Source organism: Pinus tabuliformis, chromosome 2_2, assembly GCF_031772625.1.
Source record: "Pinus tabuliformis cultivar Carrire ecotype Pingquan chromosome 2_2, CPIR1, whole genome shotgun sequence".
Lineage (NCBI taxonomy): Eukaryota > Viridiplantae > Streptophyta > Pinopsida > Pinales > Pinaceae > Pinus > Pinus tabuliformis.
In genome coordinates this window covers 506,809,852-506,825,745 of record NC_142300.1, presented here as the reverse complement: position 1 = coordinate 506,825,745, position 15,894 = coordinate 506,809,852, and positions in this window count along the sequence as shown.

Genomic DNA, 15,894 nt, shown 5'->3' with positions numbered 1-15,894 from the left:
GACCATAACAAATAGGCTTCAGCTTTTTACCTTCTCCTTCCATCCTTTCCTTACCAATATACAGCGATACCTCAATCCCTTCTTGAAACTTGTGATCGACTCTATGCTTGTCATGTCTTTCCTTGTACTTGCCTTGACTCTTCTCAAGCTGTTCTTGAATTTGCTGATGTATTTGCTGAATTCTTTCAATGAATGAACGAGCTTTGTCAATATCACTATGTCCCTCAATGGCAACATCTTTCTCAAGAATGAAATCAAGAGGTGATTTTGGAAAGTAACCAAAACAAGCTTCAAACAGTGAGGTGTTTGTGGAAGAGTGCTTGGCATGATTGTAAGCATGCTGTATGTAGTGCAAATGTTCATCCCACAGCTTGGGATGCTTGCTGCAATATCCTCTCAAGAGGTGCACAATGGTTCTGTTCACAACTTCGGTTTGTCCATCTGTTTGCGGATGGAAAGCAATACTTTTCTTCAACTTTGTGTCCATCATCTCCCGTAGGTTGGACCAAAAATTCCCTACAAATCTGGAATCCCTGTCACTAATAATGGAAGTAGGCAAACCAAAGTGAATCCATACATGATGAAAAAATAATTCAGCAGTTTGTTCAGCAGTTATAGTTTTCTTACAAGGCATAAGTATATACATTTTGCTGAAACAATCAACTACTACATATAAATAATCATGCTGCTTTCTAGATTTTGGCAAACCTCCTACAAAATCCATAGAGATGCTCTCTCATGGTCTAGAAGGTACCGGCAAAGGAGTATACAAGCCAAGCTTCCTATTGCTAGGCTTGCTTGTAGCACATAATGAACATCCTCTTATGAACCTTGAAACATAATCTACCATGCGAGGCCAATAGCAATACCTCTATAGATGTGCAACTGTTTTTCTCACACCAAAATGGCCAGCAATAAGAGAAGAATGAGCTTCTCTTATGACATTTATTCTGTCCCCCTATGGTATACACAACTTGCCCAAATGAAACAGCAAATTGTTATGCATGTGATAGTCATTTTCCTCTACATGATTCCATTTACTCAAGTTAGCATACACATCTTTAAAGTCATCATCAGATGCATATTGTTCTATGTAACTATCATGTACAATGGAATCATTCTTAAGTAAAGTAATAGCACCAATAATAGGCCTTGAAAGCATATCAGCAACCTTATTCAAAGTACATTTCTTGTACCTTATTACCAAATGGAACTGTTGCAAGAAGCCCATCCATCTGAAGTGTCGTGACTGTTGTAACTTGCTTTGTGATTGCAAGTACTGTAAGGGCTGATGGTCGGTATGTATAACAGTTTCTTTGCCCATCAAGTAGTGTTTCCACTTTTTTACGCTTTGTACCAATGCATACAACTCCTTATCATATGTAGGATAATTTACAACAACACCATTAAAAGTTTCAGAATGAAAAGCAATAGGCTTACCATGCTGTAGAAGAACTGCACCCATGGCATAATCACTAGCATCGGTTTGTATCTCAAATGGCTGTCTCAAATCTGGTAATGCAAGGACTGGAGCTGAACTAATCTTCTCTTTCAAAGATTCGAAAGCTTTTTGCTGCTTGCCTCCCCATTGGAAAGCATGCTTCACACTTGTCACTACATGCATAGGAGTTGCTATAGAAGAGAAGTTAGAGATGAACTTCCTCCAATATTGAGCTGCACCCAAAAAACTTCTTACCTCTCTTATGGATTTGGGAGTAGGCCAATTCATAATAGCCTCTATTTTAGCAGGATCAATTCTCAAAGCACCTCCTCCTACTATGTGTCCCAAATAAACCAAAGAAGTCTTTCCAAATTCACACTTTGACATTTTAAGAAATAACTGATTCTTCTTCAAAACATCAAGTACTTTCCTAACATGCATGACATGATCTTCTCTAGACTTGCTGAAAATTAAGATGTCATCTAAGTAGACAATAACGAAATCATCAAGAAAAGGACGCAAGACATCATCCATTACCCGCATGAAAGTTGCAGGTGCATTGCACAAACCAAACGGCATTACAAGCCACTCAAAGAGTCCTTGTTTGGTTTTAAAGGCTGTCTTCCAAATGTCACTTTCTTCAATTCTTACTTGATGATATCCACTGCGCAAGTCTAGCTTAGTGGAATATCGAGCATCTTTCAGCTGATCTAGCAAATCATCTATCCTTGGGAGTGGGTAACGATTCTTTACCGTTATCTTGTTCAAGGCCCTGAAATCAACACACATACGCCAAGTGCCATCTTTCTTTGGAATCAATACAATCGGTGACCCACATGGTGAAGTACTTGGCCTTATGAAACAAACAAGTCCTTGATTTGCTTCTTTATTTCAACATTCTCCATAATAGACATGTGGTACATGCCTATGTTTGGAAGAGGACAATCTGGATGCAAATGGATTTCATGCTGAATCTCCCTCTTAGGAGGCAAACCTGTTGGCTCCTGAAACATCTCATGATATGCATCAACTACATCATACAGTTCTGACTTAAGTTTTGGATCACAATTGTCAAATGACTCATGATTCACATCAACCTTGGGCTTAATCATAAGAAGAAAAAAATTCTTACTTGAATTGACAAGCCTTTTTACCTGTCTTGCATTCACCATCGCTATATTTGTCTTCTTGCGATGAGCTCTAACAATGAACTCCTTGCCATCTTTGAAAAGATGATATTTGTTTTCATGGCGATGAAAGATAGCTTTCCTGTCAAACAAGTAAGGACTCTCCAAAACAATTCCTGCTATATCAAAAGGTACCACATCAAGTTCAACTGTGTCCATAAAATGTGCAGTAATTGCAAAGCGCAATGTGCACTTTCTTGAAACTTGTAAGTTTGCATCCTTGCAAATCCATCCAAGTGGATATGGCTTCGGATGTGGAACGGTCTCAAGTTTAAGCTGCTTGACCAAGTCCTCTGATATAAGGTTTTCTTGTGACCCACTATCAAAAAGTGTGTCAATTTTAGTATGTTTTGAAATCACCCTCACATGAAACAGTTCAATTCTTTCTTCCTCATTAGGAGCTTGTACATGGCAGTTTGAGGTACTAGTGCTGGCTTGAGTTTCAATCTCTTTTCCCTTCAAGTTTTTCAAACCCATGGCTGCAATTTTGGTTTCATCACCTGAATCATCCCCTAAATATTGTGGTGTAGATGTAGTAGCAACAGTTTTTTGTTTCCCTTTGGATTTGTTAGATTGAGGTCTTTTTTCAGGATGTAATTTCCAACAGTTTTTCTCCTCATGGCCTGGTTTAGAATAGTGTTTAAAGATCACTTTCTCACTCTCCTGTTTGACAGATGCATTCTTTTTGCCCTTTCCCTTGGAGGTTTTCTCTTTGTTTTTCCCCTTGGGGGGCTTGTTTCTACCCTCTTCAAATGTGGTTTTTCCCCTTGCCTCTAAATGGGTAGCTTGGACACAAACCTCGTCCAGGATAGTAGGGTTAAACATTAAGATGGTGTGTCTAAGGTAGCTATGCAAGCCACCAATGTATTTCAGCAAGGTTTCCTGGGTCTGTAAATCTACCCCTAGCAAGAGAGCTCTTCTCCTGAATTCTTGGGTGTAGTCTTGGACACTCTGACCCTTAAGTTGTCTGAAATTTTGCCAATTCATAATGGCTTTCTGCATGTGAGCAAGAGGATAAAACTATTTTTTAATGGCTAACAGAAATTCAGGCCATGTTAAGGTAACCTTACCAAATTTCTTGATATCCTCTTTAGTCTTGGCCTCCCACCAGACCAATGCTGCTCCATCCATTCTCAAAGAAGCCAACTAAATCTTTGTGGCATCATCATGCATATTTTGGATCCTCAAGTAAACTTCCAACTGCCTAATCCAGTTGTCAAGCTTTTCTGCATTCACTTCACCATTAAACATAGGTAATTCGAATTTTACATCAAGCTTCAAAAAATGACTTTTTCTAGAGGATCTATGCTTATGCACCGAAGAAGAAGACGAGGATGAAGAGGAAGAAGGTGACAATGGGGGTGGTGGATCACCATTTCCTCCATGTCCTTTCTTGGAATGATCATCATCCTTCTTACCTCCTGAAGATCCCTCTCCTTCATGTGTATGTTTGGACCCTTCTCCAACCAATTTTTCATTTCTTTCTTGGTACAATATCCTCACCATTTCAGTGAGGTCCAAGAAAGCTTTTCTGAAGACTCTTTCTTCTTATTTTGGATCCATGTCTGCAGGAATTTCTCCTTCATGTGCAGACATTCTTGAAGCTTCTGCTGAGACTCTTCAGGGTGAAATTGAAGCTGGAGGTGATGGCTCTCTGGCCTTCCTTGACTGAGGATTCTCTCGTTCTCTAGTCAACTGTCCTTCCCCTCTTTTAAGTTTCAACCTGGTAAGCATCAATACTTGCAAGACAGATAGAATATCTTTGCACAAAAACCCTGCTCTGATACCAACTTGATCTGAATTTGAAACTACTTGCAAATTGTTTGCAAGGTATTCAATTCAGAAATATACATGTTTAAAAGATTTCCATGTCTTGTAGAAAGAAAACAAATGAAATTTTCAGCTGTTCATGACCCATTTAAGCATAGCAGATTTATTTCCTTTTACTGTTTAACACACTAAAACGAATTTTTTCTACAAAATAAATCAACCACAGATGCAAAAGAAGTTGATAAAGCAGTTCACCCCTCCTAGGCTACGTCTGTTGGGTCTAAAGCCCCCAAAATGGGCTTGTCCTTGTTTTAATTAAATGCTCAAATTGAATATACAGCTGAATAGAAGCATCTACAGGTGGAATAGATGGTAAAAATGGATTCAGAACACTTGAATCCTTCAGGATTGACTATTGGTTCACCTCCAATGGATACCTGCAACCCTATATAGTCTTCACAATCTTGGGCCCCGGTGGCTCCTAGAAATTTCACGGCTCCAAAACCTCTGTAAATGACCTCAGATGGCTGTAAGACCTGCACCAATGGCTTCAGAAGGTCGAAAATACCCAAAATAAAAAAAAACTTCGTCCAAAACCGCCTTTCCTAGCCAAAGTTATGGCCAATTAAAGTTTTCTTCCAGTTATGCCTAGAAACACTCCAGCTAACTTTAGTTGGAGTCCAGTTAGGCCCGCCAAATATGGCGGGCCCACCAATTTTGGCGCTCCTACCAAAATCTCCGCCAAACGAACTGCAGTTACATTAAATGCTGGCGGTTTATCTCGGATTTCGTGCTGGTGGTCAGTGCTGGTGGTTGGGGCTTAAGCCCTTGGTTCTGGGCCCGCGGTCATATGGAATGGGGCGCTGGCCCTTAGGGGCTGGCCCCCTTTGGTTTCCGCCCAAAACAAGTTTACCGTTCAAATTTGACTTCTTCACACTTTTTAACAAATAGTGTCGTGTGGTGCAACGGTAATGCATTTGATTGTTGGTTATGAGGTTGCGGGTTCAAAACTTGCTAGTGCCAAAAAAAAATTATATGCGCCCATTGGATATGCTGACATCATCATTGGGCCATGTGGCGGCCTCCGGGCCTGCCACGTGGCATCCTGTGATTGGCTGTGCAAAGGGAATATTCCCTGGAATATTCCAAGGAATATTCTACAGAATATTCCTTTTTTAATTTTTTTTTGAAAAATTAAAATTTCCAATGTTATTGACAAATTCTTCTTTTTGCCATAACTTCCCCATACGGCAACCATTTTTTGAACCGTTTATGGCACCAGAATCAAGAAGATGAGCACTTTCTAGTCGTTCAACTTTGAACCAGTTCTGAACATTTTAAATTTTGAGCATTTTACGACACTTAGGACATGAGCACCCGATCAGGCAACATTCTAGTGTAGCTCATGCAGCTCCTACATGTATCTAGAAATTGCCCCTACTGCATATGAGAGATCTGTTCTGGAGTGGGTGAGGTACAATAAGCTCCCCACTAGCTGTCGGTAGAGAGTGCTGTCAACTAATGGAGTGTCACCTCCATCCTCGAGGTGGACCCCAAACAGAAAAGGAGTCGGTGTTGGCTTGCAGTCAGTCATGCAAAATCTCTCGAGGAGATCCTGTGCATACTTAGTCTGAGAGAGTTTGATGCTTGTGGCATCCTAGCTGATCTCAAGACCAAGAAAGAAGTGTAATGGACCCATGTCCATCATCAAGAACCTATCATACAGGGCCCTCTTGACTATAGCAATGGCTGAAGCTGAGTTGCTGGTGATTAGGAGATCATCCACATACAAAACTAAGATAAGAAGAGAATCATGTGTCCTGAGCATGTAAACATTTGGATCAGACTTACATCTTTCAAAGTTTTGTGATAAGAGAAAAGAATCCATCTTCACATACCAAGCTCTTAAGGCCTGCTTAAGGCCATATAGAGATTTCTTTAGTCTGTAGACCAAACATGAATCCTGAATGAAACCATGTGGCTGCTCCATGTAGATCTCCTCAGATAGGTCTCTGTGAAGAAAGGCATTCTTCACATCCATATGATGTACTTCCCACCCGTGGGCAGCCGCAATGGAAAGTGTAAGGCGTATGGAATCCATCTTTGCTACTGGAGAAAAGGTCTCATCATAATCAATGCCATGCACTTGTTGGAAGCCTTTGGCTACTAGCCTTGCTTTCTGTCTAGTGATTTTCCCATTTGCAGCACTCTTGGTCCTGTAGACCCATTTGCATCAAACAAGTTTCCTTCCTGAAGGAAGGGGGACCATATCCCAGGTCTGGTTCTCGAGGAGGGAGTTGTACTCCTCCTCCATGGTGGACTCCCAAGATGGATGCCCAGTAGCCTCAGCATAAGATTGTGGATCTGAAGACTCAACCAAATGACAATGCTAGGATGGTGATGGTTCAGTGGCAGTGAGGGCAAGAGGAGGCTCAATAAACTCTGAGCTAGTCCTCTGCAGATCAGAATTATCCCCCACAAGACCATTTATAGTAGCTAGGTGGTCTTGTGCATATATCTCACGTAAGCTCCTTGTTCTCTGATTTATGACAGGGGAATTTGATTCACTGCTAGAAGCTCAATCTAGGCTTGGATGTGGATCATCATATGCATGCACTAGATTTGTATCTGAAGACTCTGTCTCTGCATATGCATGCTCTGTATCTGCATCTGAGTATTGAGTCATCATCTCGAACATGAGGTAGATAAAAGGTGTTTGCATGCAGCAATTGAGGTGCATGCGAGAGACTTTCCTCAAATTTGAAACTTCGCTCAATGATGAGCTTGTCCGTAGAGGAAATCAGGAGTCGGTATCCCCTTACACCATCAGGGTATCCAACAAAGATGCACTCAATGCTCTGTGGATCAAGAGCTTTCCTCTTTTCAGAGGGGATCCTGGTCCATGCTCGAGAGCTGAAAACACGGAAGTGGGTGACCTCTAGTTTAGTGCCGCTCCAAGCCTCAAAGGGGGTCTGATCCTTGACAGACCTAGGAGCAGATATATTCTGGATGTAGTTAGCACAATCAAGTGCTTCATCCCATAGCTTATGAGGTAGTGACTTAGCATGCAACATGCAAGAAGCCATCTCTTTGAGAGATCAGTTCTTTCTCTCAGCAACTTCGTTCTGCTGCAAAGTGTATGGAACTGTGTACTGCAACTGTATGTCGGATTGAAGGCAAAGGTTCCGAAGTGCTGTGTTAACATATTCTCCCCCATTGTCTGTATGGAGGGCTTTGATCTTTCTCTCTAACTGTGTCTCAACTAGTGCTTTAAAATCTTCAAAGTGCGCAAAAACTTTAGATTTGTTCCTAAGAAGATACACCCAAGTATACCGTGAGAAATCATCAATAAATGTAAGCACATACCTTGCTTTCTTGATGGAAGGATGAGGAAGAGGCCCCATGAGATCACTATGGATCAGATCTAGAGGAGAGGATGCTCTGTCAGTCTTGCCAGTGTCAAAATTTTCTCTAGGATGTTTGCCAAGGACACACCCTTCACAAACTCTTTTGGAGAAACTGAAATTTGGCAAGCCTTCCACCATCTCATGCTTGCTTAGCTGCTGCATATACCTATAATTTAAGTGACCAAACCTCTTATGCCAAAGCCTACTACTATCATCAACATGTGTAGGCAATAAGGGGGATTCAGATTCAATAAATTCAGAAAATGTATATAGTTTGGCTCCATTGTTTACCTCACCGGTTGCAATTTTGGAGCTGCTATGTAGGTCATATATGTTCACTGCATCTGGAGTGAATTCTACTCTCTTTCCAGTGCTAGAATGAGTGATTTGATAAACTGAAAGCAAGTTTACCGAAAGTTTTGGAACATGAAGCACATCTTCAAAGCTTCTGTGTAAAAGTTCCACTCTACCTTATCCGGTGACCTCAATAGGTGAGTCATCTCCCATGAGGATGGGAGGTCCTTTGCATGCATCCAAGGAGGAATAGACTTCCTTTGCAGTAGCCATATGATGTGATTCACGAGAATCTATAATCCATGCATCAGGGAAAGAATTAATTGCAACTAAAGCACGAAAATTGTTACCTTTCCCGTGTGGTGGATCCTCATTTTTCTTCTTGGCACCCTGAGGGATGTGGTCTGGAAGATTTTGCTTCTAAAGGACTTCTACCATTTGGTCAATTTGTTTCTTCATGCAAGAGGATTCTGGATGGAATCGTCTTTGACAGTAGGTGCATCTGTTTCCTTTGTTCCGTTTCTCATTTCTTGAGCCAGAGGAGTCATTGAAGGGCTTGGTGTAACCTTCCTTCTCTGGATGGGAATGTGCTTTTCCCTTGTCTTTTTACTGCTGATTTTTCTGATTTGAATTAGGTCTGTGATTTTTATTGTGGCTTCCATCATGCACAACAAGTGCATGCACTTTTGGAGGTTTGATTTTCCCCATGCCAATGAGCTTATCTTGCTAAAAAATAAGGGACTCCATAAATTCTTTGAGAGAAGGCATAGTGTAGGATTTACCTGTTGTGGGCCTTACTAAATGAAATGTAGACACAAAGATGGAGTATTCCAGTTCGAGCTTTGACATAATAGAGACAACTTGGCAACTCTCCTCCTTGGATTTGTTAATTCCACAACCCTTGAGTTGCAACAATAGATCATTATATTTGGTGAAGAAGTCTTGAATTCTGTCATAGTTCCGTGGATCCAATGATAGCAGCTCCACTTCAAGCATATGTCCTTTCATCTCATCCTATTTCCTATAGAGTTATTCAAGCTTTTTCCAAATCTCATTGGGAGTATTGCTGGCAGATAGATGAAACTGCAACTCTGGAGAGATGCACATGCATATGGATCCATGGGCCTCATCCATACAGTTGAGGTACTTGGATTTCTCTATGGCTGAAGTGGGTTCCACTTCTGTAGCCATGGTAATCCTGCACAACCCTTTTTGACAAAAGTATCGAGCCATTTGGTCCTTCCATTCGTGATAGTTATACGGTGTTAGGATCGATACTTTGGGAAACTCCATTTTTCTGTCAATCTTCGATCTCCAAGCTATAATACCTACAAAATAAATTACTAGTGCGCCTTTTATCTAGTAACTTGTGGGCTCTGATACCATGTAAATGTGTTATAAAACCTGCACAGATGAATCTAGCTAGTAAAGGTTGAACACACAGCGTTGTAGAGAAAAAACACTAAAAGAAAATCAAAAGAACAAAAGAATGATTCATTAGAAAATAGGTTACAATGCTCATGATATAGCATTACTGGGTGAAGATCCCAAGGTAATGCACCATAGTAGTGATCAATGAGCAGACTCAACACCGACAACAAGTTCCGGAGAGAACTAGCCAATTGTGGAGTGAAAGAAGGAGCAAATCAGGGAGTAAATCATGCAGAAGGAATCTTGCATGTAGTCCCATGCTCTAATTAAATGTCCACATGTAGGTGTGTGGTACTTCCAACAGCGATATTGATCTATTAAGTGAAGGAACTTCACAATACAAAAGTTTTCAAACCTAGAGGGTTTAGTAGCAAACACAAAGAAATTAATATTGATGGCTAGCTAGAGGGTTGAGTTCCAGAGTAGTTCTAGAAGTTAAAATATACCAATAGTTATAATTTTACAAGTGATGTGCCATAATCCAAATTTAACAAACAAAAAAAAATGAAAACATCCTAACAGGAGCGTGATAGAATCTGCTAGCTCAATTGTAGTCTAGAAGGAGACTATGTCATCAAAAACCCTTTGCAATATTAGTAGCAAACAACCAATGGTAACACGATGAGAATCGACCTGTGGATAGTGGCTAGGTGTTAAGAATGCGAAAACGTTTTACCCCCAACTTGAACTCAAAAACCCAAGATGAAAAGAGAACTCGTGCATTTGGAGGGGTAATGAGGGAAAAAATCCAGAGGGGATTATGTTATCTCAAACACTAAGAGAAGGAAATTTGACATTTTACCAGAGGTGTGGGAATTACATGTTTCTAGAGACGAGGTTCGTTCCCTACATACAATATATATTATTCTTTTAACGATAGAGAAAATATGGGGATAAAGAAAATATATGCATGTTTGAAGCGGAATGGTAACCTAGAAAAATAGTAACACCAACTAGGTAACCCGAACGGCTCAAATCGATATTATCAAAATTGAAGCATGAAAACAACAAAATCAAACAAAATGGATAAACTAAGTTTCCAAAGAGATTAGTACAATTACATGCCTAACAGACAAGAAAAAACCATCCAAAAAATACCACAGAGGGCTATAACTTGATATATAAGCAATTTTAAAAAGAAGTTGTGGCGAGCAAATAAATACTCAGCTAAGAAATGACAATATTTAACTTAGAGCCAGCAACTTTAGCAATACACAGGAACCCAAAAATTACCTGAAGAGGTTTCCACTATAGAACAGTCTAAGGAAGTAATGATGTCTAGTGTACCATTATCATTTTAGCATGAGAAATAAATTCCATTCCTAAAGGCCACAAGCAAAGAAAAATTAACCCTAGCTAGACTCAAATACTAGAAATCTATAGAAAATGTTCATCAAGAACTCTCATTGTTTCACTTTAGCTATTATAGCCATGGTAACGCCACCGAGACACAAGAGCAAGCAGAATATAAATACTAGCATGGTTTGATTAAAACCCCTAGGTGTCGGGCATCTCTATTCGTCCTGAAGCGGCACTGTGGGCGCAAGACACCAGAGAACAAAAAAAACAATAAAAGTGAATGTGTATCATTCCAAATCAAAGGCAGGGTTTGTAAAATGCATTTTCAACCATTGGATCTCACGAACAGATCTACAACATCCATCTGGATAGCGCACGGATGGTACATGACCACCACATGGCTTGGAGGTGCATGGCAATGTCGAATTCAATACACACATTGCCATGCCAATTCATCATTGTTTCCTTTGACACAATGCATGCCACCTCTTTGAAATCGAATAGGGGATTGAAAAGGAGAGTCATATTATGATAATTGACCCCTACAATTTTATTAGGTGTGGGTATTACCATAAAAAATGGGGGGAAACCATACCGAAGGCCCTAAAGGCACCGAAGCGTTATGAAAGAAGACTCCATTTCATAATTCATATGTAAACGATTGGTAGCATTATTAAATAGGACCATAGCAAGTGCATATATGTATATAAATTTGTATGGAACCTTTGCATGCACTAGTTAAGGTAGGGGGGTCATATTGTGTAAGCCCTATATGGGAAATAACTCAACGAGTAACCTATCGAGAGAGGAATAATGTGGAAATAATTATACAATATATTTAAAAATCGGAAGTCTGATATATATTTTAGAAGGGAATAATATACATACATATTCATACTATTTAAAAATTATTAGAAAAAAATAAAACCCAAAAGAATAAAAAATCCACAGAGAGTTATGTGAGATTATTTTATATTGCAATTTTTTCAATGTCGATTTCGACACTACAATAGAACTTCATATTGTGATGTTTTCATGCTAGGAAAATGAAACCAACATTGGAATGTGAAAAATGAAACATTATTTGATACTCATTGTTGCAATGTTACATTACATCACAATTTATTTAATGTCAGCTCTTAACATTACAAAATTAGGGTTTATAAATCCCTTGGGTTTATAATCCCTATGGTTTATAATATTAATCCCTGGGGTTTATAACTATATTAGTCCCTCGGGTTTAAGATAGCATTACGTTTTAATGTTGTGACATTTGAATGGTGAAGAAATTTATTCAATGTCACATTATGACAAACATTGCCACAATTTGACAAGCAATATGACAATAATTATTGGAAACTTACATTACGTTGCAATTTTTCAATGTCACATTGGAACACTACAAAATGGCTTTGTATTGTGACGTTTGTATGGTAGAAAAGTCAGTCCAACATCACATTGTGACAAACATTGTTGCATGATGACAATCAATCTAATACTCATTGTCACAATGTTACATTACATTGCAATTTATTTAATGTTGCCTCTCAACATTAAAAATTTAGGGTTTAATAATCTCTTTGGTTTATTAATTCCTTAGGTTTATGATATTAATCTATTGATTTATAACATTAGGGTTTAATGTTGTTACATTTGAATGGTGAAGAAATCTATCCAATGTTATATTATGACAAACATTATTGTAATTCGACAAGAAATATGACAATCATTGTTCAAAACTTACATTATATTGCAATTTTTCCATGTCAAATTATGGCACTACAAAGGGCTTCGTATTATGACATTTGCATTGTACAAAAATCAATCCAATGTTGCCTTTCAACATTACAAAATTAGGGTTTATTAATCCCTTGGGTTTATAATCCCTAAGGATTCTAAGCTTAATCACCTTGGTTTTAAATACATAGGGTTTAATAATAATAATAATAATAATAATAATAATAATAATAATAATAATCTTTAGGTTTTAATTTGCGAGGTTTATAATACACATCCCCTAATTATTATTATTATTATTATTATTGTTTTTATTATTATATATTTATTAATATCAATATTAATATAAATATTAAATCTATACCATTAACGCCCATTTCCATCTTTCAACCACATTTACTAAAATAGTTGTGCATATGATCAATATACACCTATCAACATATATGAACCACATTTATTAATGTGATTGTGCTAGTTTTATATATAAAATAATTTGTATAATTTTTTTGTTTATAAATATTAATCCATCTCAGCAACATCTTTATCTTTCATATGTAAAATATTTTCTCATTACCATTAACTTATAAATTTAAATTTAAATTTATTTAATTATATTATTTAATTCCACACCTTATTACTTTCTAATTATTATTATAAAATTTAATTATTTTGAAAATTACACTTTTACTTTTTTACTAATATTTTTCTTCGCTATATTAAATAACATCCATTAAGAAATCTCAATTAACAATATAATATAATTTAACTTATTATTAAAAATTTAAAAGTAATTTAAATTTCATTTCTTTTTTTCGATTAATCTCAATTAACCATATAATATAATTTGACTTATTATTAAAAAATTAAAAGTGATTTAAATTTCACTTAGTTTTTCTCATTACCATTAGCTTATAAATTTAAATTTCAAATTATTTAATTACAATATTTAATTCCACACATTGTTAGTTGTACTTTTACTTTTTTACTAATATTTTGCTTCGTGATATTAAGTAACACCCATTAAGAGATGTAAATTAACAATATGATATAATTTGACTTATTATTAAAAAATTAAAAATGATTTAGATTTCACTTAGTTTGTATGAGTTTAAGTTAATTTAATAAATTAAAGTAATTTGATTAATTATTAATCAAGAATATATCTATGTTAATTTTAGATTTACCAAACATTAAGAAAAAATTTTTTTTGGACTTAAATATTTTTTTAGTGTGAAAAGTGATTTGATCTCTCGATAAAATCTAAATTAACAATATAATATAATTTGACTTATTATTAAGAAAATTAAAAGTAATGTATTTAAGTTAATTTAATATATTAAAGTAATTTGATTAATTACTAATCAAGAATAGTTCCATCTTAATTATTGCTTTACCAAGCACTAAGAAAATTAATATATTAAAGTAATTTGATTAATTACTAATCAAGAATAGTTCCATCTTAATTATTGTTTTACCAAGCACTAAGAAAGATCAAATTTATTCAGATCTAAACATTTTTTAGTGTGAAAAGAGATTTGATATCTTGGTGCTCCGTAGATCCAGAGTTAATATAGATCTAGGTTGGTATGATATATATGTAGTTGACATTGAAATATTTTAGTTATAATTCATGTTCTCCACATTAAAATGTTAAAACATGCCCCTTATTTTTTATTTCTTGGATACATACATTTAATTATTTCTATTATTATTATTTTCTAAAATATTACATATCAATTCCATACTAAGCATTGAAAGAATTATAAATATCTCTCATACATTGAATTGGAAAAGAGGCATTAATGGAATAAGAACTGTCCCAGTCTTCCTCTCTATATATGTTTCGTATTAAAATATTTTATTTAGCTTAAACATTTTTAATTTAAATTATTTTATTTTTCTCTATATAAAATAGATATAAAATTATATATTTTAATAATAACATTGAAATATTTTAGTCATAATTATTAGTAAAATTTTTTGTTATTAATATATTTTGTTTTAAATTATTATTTTATTATTTTTAAATATAATATTACGTTACAATATAATACTGAAATATTTTAATTATAATTAACAATAAAATATCTTTTTGTTTTAAATTATTATTTTACTATTTTTAAATATAATATTAGCCAACAATATTTCTTCATACTTCATACTCAGTTGTACAGAACCTTCCCTGAATATAAACATTAACCAATTAATAATTACATTCTATGGTATATAGAATATATCTCATATCTCTTCATACTAGGATTTACACAGCGTTCCCTCTATAAAAATTAATCAAGTAATAATTACATTCTATGGCATATAGAATAGTCAACAAATCCAATAATTATTTAAATTTTTAATCAAGTAATAATTACATTCTATGGCATATAGAATAGTCAACAAATCCCATAATTATTTAATATTTAAATTTTTGGTAATGTTTGAATAAACGAGTGCAAGATCACGTGTGTGTAGTTACGAAAATTTCGAAATTCTAAAGTGAATCTACGGGAAATATTATGAAAGAGACCGAAACCTACACAATTTCCGTACAGTGAATCTAGAAGAGGCATTATGGAACGGAATGAGAAACAAAAGTCTATATGGGACAATTTCCGTACAGTGAATGTAGAACAGGCATTATGGAACGGAATGACAAAGAAAAGTCTATGGAGTTGTCTTTAAAGAGATTTTTTGGAAGTTTTTCTGATGGGTTTTTTCGGTCAAAATCCGGCAGCAATTTATTGAAATCACAAGTTTGATAGCTAATTTCTGCACAATCAAAGCCTCCCAGGTTTTTTAGGGTGCTGAATCCAAATATACAGTTAAAAAACCATTTTAAATAATACAAATCAAGATTTAACCTCAATTTTTTCCACTGGCTTCCGTCACCGAAATCTCCAAAAAATTGCACTGAAGACAACTCCAAAGTCTACATGGAACAATTTCCGTACAGTGAATGTAGAACGGGCATCATGGAGCGGAATGGAACGATAACGTTAAATAAGACATTGCACTTTGTGCTTACGATATGTTTGAAACCGCAAAAGCAGTCAAAACTTATTACGCGTATTCTTAGATATGAAATTGCGTGACAACATGGAAAGATTGTATCGACATATTCTATGCATTGGGGGTGGTAGTGACACTATTTTATCAAAATTTTCGCAACGCAAGCAAATATCGAATCGTTTTTTTTTTGTTGAATGAATTTTGGACTACAATGTGAACGGGAGGAAGAAATATGAAATAATGTATTGCAATGTTGAATAACGAGATATCTTGATTGGAAAGAAGTGACAATAGACTAGTCTTCGTCAACAGTGCCACG